General features: G+C 38.7%; 1 protein-coding gene across 27 annotated transcripts in view; it reads left to right on the top strand.

The window, feature by feature from the left end:
- Positions 1 to 14,317, top strand: part of LOC103176858 (poly(rC)-binding protein 3) — a 112,786-nt gene that overhangs the window by 39,350 nt on the left and 59,119 nt on the right. For 26 of the 27 annotated variants that reach the window (XM_007890672.2, XM_007890663.2, XM_007890681.2 and 23 more), the window contains exon 2: positions 9,607 to 9,675. The exons of the other annotated variant lie outside the window; for it this stretch is intronic. The gene's annotated coding sequence lies outside the window, so the exon portion shown is untranslated. The remainder of the gene's footprint in view (positions 1 to 9,606; positions 9,676 to 14,317) is intronic. 27 annotated transcript variants of the gene reach the window in all.

Genomic DNA, 14,317 nt, shown 5'->3' with positions numbered 1-14,317 from the left:
CGAGTTTGAAGTTCTTGAGACATTAAGAACAATGTGGTGAATTATTTTAGTCTCTCAAGCTTTGACAGCTTACATTTTGAATTGCTACGTAGCAGTGAATTGGTACTCATTTTGAACAATGCTATGATATATTTAATGTCCACCAGAACAGGCAGATAAGACCTTGGTTTAACATTTCATCCAAAGGACGGCACCTCCCAACAATGCAGCAGTTCTCCAGCACTGCATTGAAGTGTCAACTGAGTGCAGGGGCTCCAACCAGGCGATTGCCCCTAGTTAGCATCTTGCACATACTCAATAAAAACATGAGGAAGGAGCGATATTCATTGCATTTTACAAATAAAGTTTATATTTTTATTTCTAGATGCATGAATACTTCATCTCAAAATAGAAATATAGACTGTTGTGTAAAATGCAGTAAACATCACTCCTGACTCCTGTCTTTTTTGGCAGTGATCAACCGGTTGGAGATCCCTGGCCAAGAGTATGAGCTCAAAGTCTCATTGTGGGACTTGAACCCATAACCTTCTGACTCGGAGGCAAGAGTACTACCAACTGAGTCACGCTGACACTTGTATGATTATCTTCACAATAATAAATAATCACATTATCATTACATCATTGCCATTTGTTTTATGATCTTTAACTTCTAAATTCTATTTAAATTGAAATTCTTCTTGTATTGAAACTATAAGAAATTGAGCTCAAGCACTGATGTGACCTCATCAGAACCGTTCGATTACACGAGTGGTGCATGCTCAGCCAGCTCGTACAGAAAGGATTATGAGCAGAGAATCACTATCAACCCTAATCAACTTCACTTGTGCATCTGCCAACTCTGCTTTGGAAAGTAATCCTGCTGAAATTAGTTATGTTTATCATCCCAAAAGATACCAAATGTTGCATGTAGCACTGCTCAAATGCAAGTCATCCATGCTGATTTTACTATTTTTCTGAATTTACAAGCTGTGCTCTTTAGGACCAGAGGCAAATCTTGCCGATTTACTTGCCCTGCAAGACCACATGATATGTGACATTGTATACTGTAGGGAATCCACATCTGATAACATAAGGTAAAGATAGTAGCTAGAATAGAACAGTTTTCTATGAAATCATATTCTGTTTCTTTGCTTCAGGAGATATTGATAAAATATCAGCACTGTTTCTTGCAATACACCCTAATTTTTCTTTATTTAACATGTAGAAGTACAAACCATGTTGAGCGTATTTAACATTTCAGCCTCTGTTTATTTAAAATATTTGAAGATTAAGATATGTAGACAGTTGTATTCTGTGTAAAAATTGTTGGGTATATATTGTTGGGATATTGTATCTGAGCTGTACACGGCTTGTATGGAACAAATGAACAATTGGTGCTGGAATGAAATTGATTATTATGCCTAAAGTACCTTTGCAGTAGAATATTGCCTCCTTGCTACCAAACACTGCTTACATTTCTCAGCTATTAGTTCATGTCCTTTGCTAGCTGTTCTGCAGAATTTATATTTATAGGTATTGTTGTTCTATACAAGCCATTTGGTATTAAACATAAGTAAAATGCCAGCTTTTATCTTGTGTGTGTCAGCTGAGTGCAGCACTCTCGCTTCTGAGTCAGGAGGTTGTGGGTTCAAGCCCCATGTCGATACTTGGGAGTCACGGAGTCTAAACTGACCTTCCAATACAGGGCTGAGTGTGTGTTGCATTGTTAGAGGTACTGTCCTTCGGATGAAACTGAGATGGGATGTTGAGATAGATGTTAAAAATCCAATAGTACTAATCAAAAAGAGAAAGGAATTTCTCCTGGAGTCCAGGCCAACAATCCCCAAATTAAAAAAATTGGTCACTCACCCCATTGCTGTTTGTGGGACATTGTTGTGCATAACTGGCTGCCGCGTTCACCCACAAAATACAGTCAATCCACTGTACAGTGTATCCTGTGAAGCGCTTTGAGGCATCTCAACCACCGATAAGGCGCTATATCAAATGCAATGGTTCTTATTATTACCTGTGTGGTACATTCAAACCGGACACCTAACTTGTGTTGAGGTGTAGTAAAATGTGATTGCTATGCCCCCTTGTGGTTTAAGGAAATGTTTCACCAAAGATGATCAAGCCTCAGCTTCAGGGTTAGTTTGGGAGCACAAGTTGAGAAAGGCATAGACTTTTTTTAAAAAACTGCATTTGGTGGGCTGAATTGCCTCCCACTGATTTCCATGTTTCTGTGTTTCCAATTTTTGATCAGTGGAAACCCATGTATGGTCCGAGACAGAGTTTTGTGTATGCATGCCTCCATCCTATACGTGGAAATCATGTGATTGCACTTGTCACAAATTCTGTAAGTATTGTACAATTTGTTGGGCACCTGGTGTAATTAATTAAGTACTGTAATGGAAAACAGTAACTTCCAACACATCTGGCATGGTTTTTTATTGGTTTTGAACTCAAGTATGACCCAGAATCTTAAGTGCCCGATCCAGAGTCTGATGTCCTACACTACAGTCATTTAGAAATTCCTGAGCCAGTGCTAGACAGAGACCCGATTTAAGTTGTCTCCTATCATCTGCAACAGTTGAGCAGATTTCTCTAGATCAAGAAAGTGGTAAGATATTGTGTATAGTACTGTACTTTGTATTGTGGCTTTTGCCCATTACTGAATCCCCATTCTGTCTAGTTCCTCAAAGAGAAATTCAAGATTGTTACCCTTCCTGGTTTTGATGGATCTGAGAGCTGCCTCCTTACACATAGCCATCTGATAACATTTCACATTCCTGAGGTGCTATTTCCACTGCTTTGTTCGGAGTAACATGTGATCTCCTATTTTTTCTGAGGCTCAGGAACGGTCTGTGATTGCAGAGCTGTAGATTGCTGCTATTTAGACAGCTGACTCTGCAGAAATTGGCCGCTGGGTTTGAGTGCAGAAAATCACATTACACTTCACAATAATTGCTTGTGAAGTGCTTTGAGATGATTTTCTGTGATGAGGCACTATAAAAATGCAAGTTCAAAAAGAGCCATAGCTTTATCTTCAGAGGCAACAAAGATAGCTGTCTAGCAGATCTTTAAGATCTCTTTAAGATCTTTGAAACCTTGTCATCTGAAAGTTTGTTTCAAAACAGAAAACACAGGTTTTGGCACCATGATTTGATCAGCAGGTATCCAGGGTTGTTTCGAAGTTCTCCTAGGAATAGGTATTTCCGTTACAAGACGGAGACAGTTTCTAACTGAACATTTCCTTCAGATTTTCTTCATGATAGTAATTCAATGCAAGACTGACCATGAATTTCTGATTGTGGGGCTTGCTTTGCCAGTGATTCCCAAACAAGTCTCCATTATTTAAGCTACTACAGGTAGACTAGATTATATTCCTCAGACTGAGGAGTTAATTTCCAGGAGCAAATAGTAATAATCTTTGATTTTGATCTTATCACATTGCCAAGACATCTCACAGGCGTTCAAGATTGTAGTTTATAGGTAAGCACAGCAGCCGAATTTGGGCACAGCATTGTCCTTATGCCAGTCATGAAATGACTAATTTTATCTGGGGAGATTGTTGGCTAGCACACTGAGAGAAACTCCCTTCTCTTTTTAAATCAGATATTTAGCATCCAACTGAACAGGCAGAAGGTATCTTAGTTTGTCTCCTCTGAAGGACGACCTCTCCAACATTCTATTGCTCATGTAGTACTCTATTGGACAGTCAGTGTAGAATGTGAGGTCAAATGTGGGGTTTTTAACCCACAACCCTTCTGACTCTGAGCTGAGAGTGCTATTGACTGAGCCAAGCTCATACTATTTAGTTACCATCTCCTTCACTGACACTACTGATGGTTGCTTTCCTGTTGTTTGAAGGACTTGAGTTCAGAAAACATGGGCGCACCCACCCAGTGGACCACAGTTGAGTCCACCTGGGATATTGGTTGATTTCTTTTTAACTGTTTCAGTTGTCTGATTTACTGTCAAGCTCTTGTTTCAATAACAGCACAGTAGTCAGATATGCCCATGAGCAAGGTGGTGACTGTTCTTGGCTTCTCTTTGAAGATCAGATGCTGCCTTCTGGTGCCTGACCTTAACACGATTGTTGCAAGGCTCAACATCTAGCTAGAAACTTCTGTTGTAACAAATCTCAAATATTAGGGAGCACTGGGTATCTGTAAAATATAAAAAGCTTCAACGTAAACTCAGGAGTATTGAATTTGCTTCTCTGGACCCTTACTTTTAGTACATTTGGGAAATATTCACTTTCCTGCTTGTATCCATCCATTTTCTCCTTGCCAGTCATTCAGTAACAGCAGTAACTCAGATGCCCAGCTTTTTTATCCGATCTGTATATGTTGATGGACTGGTGTGATTTTATTACCCGTCCTTCTCGCACCCTGTAATTACAATGGGTTGATCACAAATTAGAATGGATTAATATAGGGCACTACTTTTCTTATCTTCTGTATTTATTCATACCCTGAAAAATAAATTGCTACTCAGCAGTCTTAGAACATTAATTAACACTATATTGAGATTTCACCTATATGGATGACAGGTGGGAATTATAATTTTCACAGATTCATTGGAGAGAATTCTTCAGAAGTTTGGGTTAGTTACGTTTTTGGGTAGAACAGAGAGAGCTTTACTGTGCAACTAACCTGATTTATATTTGACATGAATTTAAAGTGCCTCAAAAGCCCCAGCATTTGTATCCTTTACTTGGGTATCAAAGTTTACTAAAACAAAATTGTGTTAGTTTAAGTTTTTTCTCTATAATGTTTAGTTTTTAATTCTGACATTTTAAAAAAAACATTGAATACATCTTACTTGGCTTATTACACAACTCCACCAGTCTTTTAGAATTAGTGCTTCAAGTACTCAAACAAAACATGAAAGTTAACTTGATTATATGAGTGGTCAACATTTAGCTAGACCATTATTCCCAAAACTGAAAAGATACAATTAGGAACAGCTACACCATCTGATACTAATTGGGAGTAGACTGCAGTGTCATCCAAAGTATTGCACCAATCCAATCCTGTCACTCTCCACCCCGAGGCCAACGCCAATTTCAGATAGTCTCTTCCCTCCCCAATGGGAATTCTTTCCCTTCAGAATTCTGTTGCTGCTACTGTTGCCTTTTTATACAACAACAACAGATTACATTTATATAGCACCTTACACATTGGAAGGATGTCCCTAGGCGCTGAACAGTTAAAGGTTTGCACCCGAACTTGTTGAATGGAATCAAGAGGGGTGGGTGGAAGGGGGCATGGATTGGTTGGCTGAAAGCAAGGTCAAAGAGGAAAGTATTGAGATGGGTCTTGAAAGAGGCAAGCGAGGGGTGAGGTGGAGGGATCCAGGATGGAGTTCTGTAAGGTGGGTGCAGAAAAACTGAAGGCCTGATTGTCAATGGAGCCTAGACTTGATGAATCAAAGATCTTGGTGGCCTGAGGGGACTGTTTTATTTCTAATAAAATAAATGTTTAAATGGTGTCTAGAGGATAGAGGTCAGTGGCCAAGCCAGGCAACATTACTGAAGTGTGGGAAAGCAGAAAGGGTCATGGCACGGAGTTCCAGATTAAGGGAAGAACAGCTGTTACGAGCTATTGATTTCACCTTACTGGGCTTGCAGAGAAGCAAGCAGCTGCTGCTCATTTTCCGCACTTCCAGCTGTTGGAACCAACACTCAATCGTGTGTCCAAGCTGTGGGCAGGAAGATGGTGGAAATGCTCTCATGAATTTCATGTTGAGCTGTGTTGCTCACCAGGAAGCTCGCAGGGAGTTCTTCCTATCTGCCATGCACCTAGTGAGGGTTCAAACCCATGCTTGGTGGAAGTCAAATAACCAACTAGTGACTATTCCTCGGGATGAGGAGCAGGTTTCCTTGGAGCTGATCTGGCTCCAAGGTGATGTGCTTGGCATTGGAATGTCAGAATCGAACCAACCCTCTGTGGCAGTCTCGGTAGTCCAGTTCCCGAGCCAGGTGGGTCCGCAGTATTCCAGAGCACTGCTCAAATTAGTGTGTGATTCAAAAATTGTGATAAGGAAAAAATAACTTGTACATTCAATAGAATTGATTTGGACATGTACAACTCCTTCATGGAATCACTTGTACCTTCTTCAGCCATTCAGCTGAGGTTTCTGTCATTCTGCCCATACTCTCTGGAACTCCATCCAGAAATCCCTCTACCTCACCTCCTCCCTCCCCACTTTTAAAGCCTGTCATAAGATATTTCTTTTCTACCACACATTTGTCGTTTTTCCTCTCTTTTTCCCGGATCCTCCCAACCGCCAGCTCTGGTTCCCAGTCAGCTCTGTGAAATGTTTTGAGTTGTTCTCCTTACACAAAAGGTTCTATATATATATATACAATATATACTTACAATATACAATATATATTTACAATATACAATATATATTTACAATATACAATATATATTTGTAATATACAATATATATTTGTAATATACAATATATATTTGTAATATACAATATATATTTGTAATATACAATATATATTTGTAGTATACAATATATATTTGTAGTATACAATATATATTTGTAGTATACAATATGTATTTGTAGTATACAATATGTATTTGTAGTATATTATATATATTTATAATATATATAGAATATGTGTGTACATTTTTTTCTTTAACTGAAATTGGTTGGTTTACTTCACTTTTTGGTAAGCTATATAACTTGATAGCACATTTTAGGAAATTGTAACAAAGTAAATGCACAGTAGATATTTCCAATAAAAGAAATGTATAAATGGTGTCTACATATAGGTCTGAATACAGTTTTATGTTAACTGGTGAAGATAAACAGGATGGAAAAACTTACCTACTCTAAGCCCGTATTTCAATTTAGGTCAGTTTGGTGTTCCCGTGAAGTCCTAACCAATTGTCTTTAAGTTTTCTATGTTTGTCTCTTTCAAGTATTTAAATTTTAGCTGATGTACAAGTTATGGATATTAAATTCCGTCCTTTACTGCACACACGACTATACAACTTGTGCAAATTAAAATAGAAATGACTTCTTTAATTTCTTCAGACAGGTGTCTGCTGCAGGAGTAGAGGTTCAATGGAAATGTTGGAGTATTTATAAATATGTACAGAAAAACAAAATTGCTTTAATTGGATCTCTGAGAGTGGTTCTTTGAGAAATCCCTTCTTTAATGGCCATTTACTATTTTGTGCAGAAAACCTTTATTCTGATAATAAATTAAAAAAATGCCAATTAATTTTGAGAGTCAAGTTTGCTTCATTGTATTGAATTGCTTTTTAAAAAAAAACATGTTTTTTAAAGACTTCAAATCTCTCCCTTTCCGTACATATCCTAGATGAATTCATGTACAATTTGCCTAGGGGGCTCGGCTTGGATGCAAGCTTCAAAAATAAACTAGTATTTATTTAGAGAGAGTGGGGATAACGACGAGCAGATTTTTGTTTCAGTCGGTTTTGATGGATTAACTCTTAAGATCTGTATCTGTCTAAAACCTGACACTGGGATAAGTCGCCAATAATTACCCATAGCTTCGACATCTTTGAGCTCAATCATGGACAAGGCTATATCCGACTATTTCCTCACCTCCCTCTCATCTTGCGTCCCCCTCTCCTCCACCATCTTCTTTTGCCCCTGGAAAAAGCCTGCCCTATCCCTCAGACTTACTGAATCATCAACAATCGGCTCTTCCACTCACCCAATCACGCCTCGCCCATCCTCTCCTCCAACGTCAACTGTGAGGCAATGCTGGACTTCCTCGAAACCAAAGTAGAGGGGATCCGGTTCAGCTGCCTCTGCCCATTGGCACCGTTCCCACCCCTTTAAAAACAGCCGTCATCACTCCTGCCTTAAAAAAACACACACACACGTACTTGGACCCATTCCTGCTCTCAAACTTCTGCTCATCTCCAACCTCCCTTTCCTTTCCAAGGTCCTGGAATGAGTCGTTGCTTTCCAGCTTCGCTTCTTCCTCTCCTGCAACTCCCCTCCAATCGGGTTTACCTCCCAGCTCCACCTCTTTGCCCCTATACTCAAGTGATTTAATTATGCATTATCATAGATCCTGGTGTGATAATTCCACTTTGACAATTTAGATCTGCTTCTTCCAGTTCCCTGCCTGCATCTTCCACTTCCTAGAGGGCTTCACATTCCTCAGGATGCTATGCCCAGAGTACCCACCCCCCTCCCCCCCACAGCTGCTTTTGGCTAAAGATCTATGTGCAGATCTGAGTTTGCTTGATTATCAAAGATATCGATGTGTTGCAGATGACCACATTACAGTTGAAAACTATCAGCTGCTTCGGGCCTATTCACATTGTACTAATGTTTGTCCTTGTACAAGATATAGAACTATTGAGGGTTTAGCAAAAAAAAATATTTAAACATTGCTAATCTAAGTTGTGCAAAACAGTCATTTTTGTGTGGTGTAGCTCGGTACACAGTAGCATGCTTGAGTCATTCACTTTCATGTCAATGTACTGTGTATTCATTGAGTTTTTTAAGGCTTCGAGCCTGTAGTTGACTAAGGGCTATAAGTATGTAATTATAATGATTGACTTAAATCCTAATTGTTTGAGTTCATGAATGATTTTTTTTGCATAATTGTGTTAGTTTCTAAATTAGAATACACAACAGCAAGCTTAGAAAGTGATGTTTATTCCACTAGATATATAAAACCGTCATTTATAACTGAGTTATTACAAATGTAGTTCTATGTGGTAACTCAGGACCTATCAAGCCTTTCACACTCTTGGAATATACCTGGTGTTGTATAGTTTCTCCATTGTGTCTGTTAATAGAATTTACTAAATTGCAGATGACTATTGTATATTGATTCGCTATCTTAATGTTGTAAAACTTCAAATAAATATATAATATATATATATTTCCAATGGCTGGCCATTTTTTTAGTTATTTTGTGGAAGACCATATAGGCAAAATCGACAAGGGTGTTTAAGAGGGAGATAGAATAGTTATACTTTTAAGGGTTGTAGAGAAGGTAGGGCAATAGCTTTAAAAGATCTACCATGATATAATAAACTGGTAGAACAGGGCTAATTGACTGAATGGCCACCTCATGTTCTTATATGTAGTCATTTATGTCTTGAGACAACAATGTAATGATAGTACCAACGAAAGAGCTCGATGTGGATTAATATTATATTTAGCGCTACAAACTCTATTTAAATGATTTGTGTCCCAAGTGCCTTAGAGGGTTCAGAAACCTGAGTGTATTCCTTGCCAACCAGAAGAGCAGTGTACAAAGGGAGAATTTATTGGTAGTGGAAACCTGGAACTCACTCCCCCAAAAATGCCAGGGTTGCTGATCAATTCAAATTTTCGAGACTGAGGTCAATAGATTTTTGTTAGGTAAGGGTATCAAGGGATATGGAGCAAAGGCTGGTAAATGGAGCTGAGGTACAGATCAGCCATGATCTAATAGAATGGTGAAACAGGCTCAAGGGACCTGTTTGAACATCCTGTTCCTATGTTGGAATGAAAGGTAAAGGGTAACAGTGGATAGAGAGAAATGTTTTTGTCAATGGGCAATCTGAAAACTTTCCAATATGGTATTGTATCACATTACTTATATAAGTATCTGCTTCCATTCAGGTTCTGTGCTCGTTGCTTGAAATCGTATGACCTCAGGACACAAACCCAAGGGCTGCAGTTGACCTCTAGGTGAGATTTGAGAAGTTGGGCAAAATGACTAGCATTCTTAAACATCTTCATACAATCTTTTTCTGTGCAACAATATGCACTACACAAATCTAGGAATTCTTCTGGAATTCTGTTTTACATTTGTTCCACGGTTATTGGCACTGTTTATTGACCAGCCCAATCTATGTCATGGTACTTTTGCAGTCATCCTGTCTCATCCCAAGTTTTTCAATTTAATTTCCAGAAATAAGTCCTGCTCTACTAACTAGTTTGAAATACTATAGTACATTGTTACCCAGCATGGATATACAGGGTGACCAAAGGTTGTGACTATTACTACTATGCATTACAATATCTAATACGTTTTAAAGAAATTATGATTTTTTTTAGATAATAGGGTATCATCACAACTTTTTGGCCACCCTCCAGATGAGATTTGAGAAGTTAGACACACTGGGCAAAATGACTGACTTGTACGTGGTGCTAATTAGTTTGTATATAGTAATGTTCCTCAACATCCATGGTGTTAATAACCAATCTTTTTTTTATCTGGTGATTGTTGGCCAAGACTCCAGGGGAAACCCTCTTCTCTTTCAAATAGTATAATTGGATCTTTAACATCTGTCTGAACAGGCAGACCTCAATTTAACATCTCATCCAAAGCATTTTCAACAATACTGTGCTGTTAGGCTACACTGTGAGTTCAAAGTACCAATGTGGGTCCAAACCCACAAATGTCTGACTTGGATTTAAGAGAATGACCAACTGAGCCAGGCTTACATTCAGTTGGCATTATATGTAGTATTCTTTTCACCTGAAGTTTTTTTATAGTGCATATCATTTAATATGAGCAATGAAAATAATTGAAATTAAACTGAGATTGCTTTTTTCACATAAATATACATAAAATCAAAAGGGTAAATTATTTTCCAGGTTTCAAAGGGATGAGTGAGATGCAGAAGCTCTGCTAATCCCTGTCCTATTTTCAAATTTCTTCAGCAGTTTTGGTAATTGGGAGAAGTATAATCAAAAGTAGATTAATGATGGAAAGAGGTATATTTTGTTGCTGCTTCTGTGAAGCAAAAGTGACACACGACCTTCGAGATGGGGTTCTCTGTTTCAGTAGTCTGCCCTATTAGAGGATTTGAAACCAGCTACATTTGATCTTTATTTTAAAGATCGAGCCACTATTCTATTAGCAACTATCTAAACTTCTCCCCACTCTTGAACATTGCTATAAGAAGAAACTTACCTTTATTATGCCAACTCTGCACAAAAGAAGGGTGGGGGCCGGGGTGTGAGGGGGAGGTGACAAGGGGGTAGTGGTGGAGAGGGGAGAGGTAGCTCAACGAATCCCCTTGACTTTGGATTCGAGGAAGTCTCAACATTTCCTCGCAGTTGGAATTGGAGGAGAGAATGGGAGAGGCGTGGGAAGATGGACGGAAAAGGCAGTTAGCGGTGGAGAAAAGGAGCCTGGGATTGTCCTAGGCCTCTAAGATTATCTCGGAGTAAAAGGATGATTTGGTGGAGGCGAGGCCGGAGCGATAAGTCTTAGATTGGTCAAGCCAGATCTGCTGATGGACTGTTAGGTTCGATTTGATCCAGTTGCGTTCGGCGCAATGGTATGAGGGAATACAGTTCCACAGAAGCTAGGTGCCCTCTGGTACCTTGTCCAGTGGTTATTTGTGAGCGGGATGCTCAATATTGGCAAGCTGCAACAGCATCTGCAAAGTGATCAAAAGTGGAAACACTCTTGATGTTCGTCTCACTAAAGCTAGTTGTAACGCATTAGTGCTATCAACTATTTATAACAGCCTGAATATTGAACCTGATACTTTTCTAATCTGTGTGGCTCAGTGACTCATTGAATTAAACCATTGAGTCATTGCACATTTTGATTATTCACCTGCAAACTTGCATTATTTTTAAAAAAATAAAAGACAAAAATATGCACATCATCAAAAATCCTAATAGAGACCAGAAGTTGACAGAGTCAGGGAGACTAAATAAAGCCTTGCTAAACACAAAACCATTTCAATGCATTTTTTTTTTGCTTGAACTGGCAATGAATTGGATTTTCAGTCATATGGAGCAAGTAGTGGGTATCCTGTCACAAGCGCCATAACAACAATAAAATCAGCATGTTTATGTGGTCCAGTTAATTCTGTTTAAATTAATGTACTGTGCGTTTCCCCCACCAACCCTCAATTCTATTGTCCTTTGCTTATTAATTTTTTTTAACAACTTGTTATTTTCGTTTTAATTTCCTTTCCCCACTCTGGAAATATTTTTTGCATTTATGTTGACATCAGAATAAAAACTAAATCAACTAATGACATTTTTCTGGTTGGACCCCAGTTTAACTGCATTTGCACATTGTATTCGTATGAGTGCACCAAAATGCATGCCCCACACATGCATACACATGCACAGATTCAAAGCTCGGATATGTTTGAGTTTCTTAACTTGACAAGGATGTCGGTTTGAATTGGAAGAGTGTAGTAGTTAAATTTCTTTCTTGTGAGTTGATTTATTTAGTTTGTCAGCATGGCTTCTAATGACAGTTCTATATTTTTTAAAAGAATTATGTATCGCAAACTACATTGAGATTCAACTGTTATCTGTGGTTATTCCTGATTTAACAATTTAAACAGTTTTTTTTCAAATGTAAAGATAAATTTAGAACGAATACATCTAGTTTTTCCTTTTCTTTTTGCATAATTCGGAATTCAAACCAAAGCATACACTGAGAGCCGTGTCATTGTTAATATGCCTATAAACAGCCTGTCAGAACAATTGAGTGCACTCTAATCACACAGCCCCTCCAAGGCAATGCTCACATGGGAAGAAAAAAATTGCTTTGGATACGTCACTATTTTCCCCTTTTGCAGCTCCCCCCATCTCTGTGGAGCAGCTAATGAATTCTGCTGTAGTCAAAGTCTTTCTATTTTGTTTATCGGGAATCAATGTCACAGAGAGCCATTCTGGAAGTAGGTGAATTGATTTACTCATTTGTTCCTGACATTCCCATCAACCTTGGACTGTCTGCATTCAGTTTCCATGAAGCAATCAGGAAACCTTCACTGCAAAAAAAGATAATAAAACAGCTGACACTCCATCAGCGCAAAGTAATATTTAAAATGGATTAAAGCATCTTTTAAACAGCATTACCCTGCCTCAAATTTCTCACTGTAGTGGGATCAATAGTATAATGACCTTTCCACATTATAGTACATAAATTATATTTGTGTAGCACATTTCATGTCGGGAGGACTTTATAAATAAATAGTTTATCTGGCACAGGGAATAGGATGGTCTCTTCCATAATTGTAACAGTCTTGCGCCTCGCGACATCCTCCCGACGTGAAAGGCGCTCTTTAAATGGAATCTTGTTGTTGTTGTTGCACCTGCAGTGCAGGCACAGGTGGGATTACTGTGAGATCAGAAATGAAGTTCCAGTGAGTGGCACAACTTCCTGAATATTAAATTGTAGCTAAAGTAATGATTTAATAATTGAGGTGCAAGTTAATTGCCCACAAAATACACAGTTAAAACCACTTATAATATATCCTGTGAGATGCTTTGAGACGTCTCAACGTGTTAAGGGGCTGTATACATATATATGTGGAGTCCTGTAGCATAGTGGTTAGAGCACTTGCCTCACAAGCGCGAGGACCAAGGTTCGGTTCCCAGGCGGGACGAAAGGAACCCAGTTGTTAATCGATTGGCTTTCTGGGGTAATAATCACTTTGAAAATTAAATAAGTAATTGATTTGGTCACTCAGTCCACAACTGTTTGTTGGAACACTCTTGTTTGCAATCAGCTGCAATGTTTCACCCACAAATACACAGTCAATCCACTTTACAGTATATTCTGTTAAGCGCTTTGAGAAGCTTTGGAGGGAAGAAAATTGGTAGTGCAATGGATGTACTTATGGTGATTTTTTTTGTTAATATAAAAATGAATCTTGTGCTGTTCAGATTGAACATGCTTGCAACTTTTTTTTAATACAACAACCTTATTGATACAATTCTTTTCCATGCAAAGAGCAAAAAAAGGAATTTGTACATTCATCCGAGACCCATTCACTTTCCTATTAAACTACTTTGCACCAGTCGTATTAATCATCTCCTAACTTGTAAGCCGCTTCTTCACCCTTTGATGCTTCTGCACTTACCGGCTGCATTGAATCACAGGAAAAATGACATCCTGACTTGTCGACCCATGCACATATACTGGCCGGCTACACTGAATCTCGGGAAACGTAGTCTTGATCCATAAACACGTGCACGGAAGAACTCAATTTCACGCGATTCAATGTAGTTCCAATGCTTGTTGATAAGTGCATATGCAGGGATGGATCAAGGCACATTAAATCGTGGAAATTAAGTCTTGACATGTCAACTCATGCGCACTTACCAGCTGCATTGAATTACGACGGCGTAATATAGATTTTATACAAGTTTGCTTGCAGCTCAGACTTTGCGTAAGTCATATTAAATGTCTTGTAGTCTTGTATGTCCCACGATTTAGGGAATCCATAGTGTGTATTGGGTTACTTCTGATGTTCAACCAACTAAAACAGTATAGCTTGCCATTGAAAGCTGTGTCTTGCTTGTCCAGCAGAACCACACTAACTTAGAGCACTGGTTTACAGGGGTG

This window comes from Callorhinchus milii, unplaced genomic scaffold, assembly GCF_018977255.1.
Source record: "Callorhinchus milii isolate IMCB2004 unplaced genomic scaffold, IMCB_Cmil_1.0 Scaffold6, whole genome shotgun sequence".
NCBI lineage: Eukaryota > Metazoa > Chordata > Chondrichthyes > Chimaeriformes > Callorhinchidae > Callorhinchus > Callorhinchus milii.
This window is presented reverse-complemented; position numbering and strand designations above follow the sequence as displayed.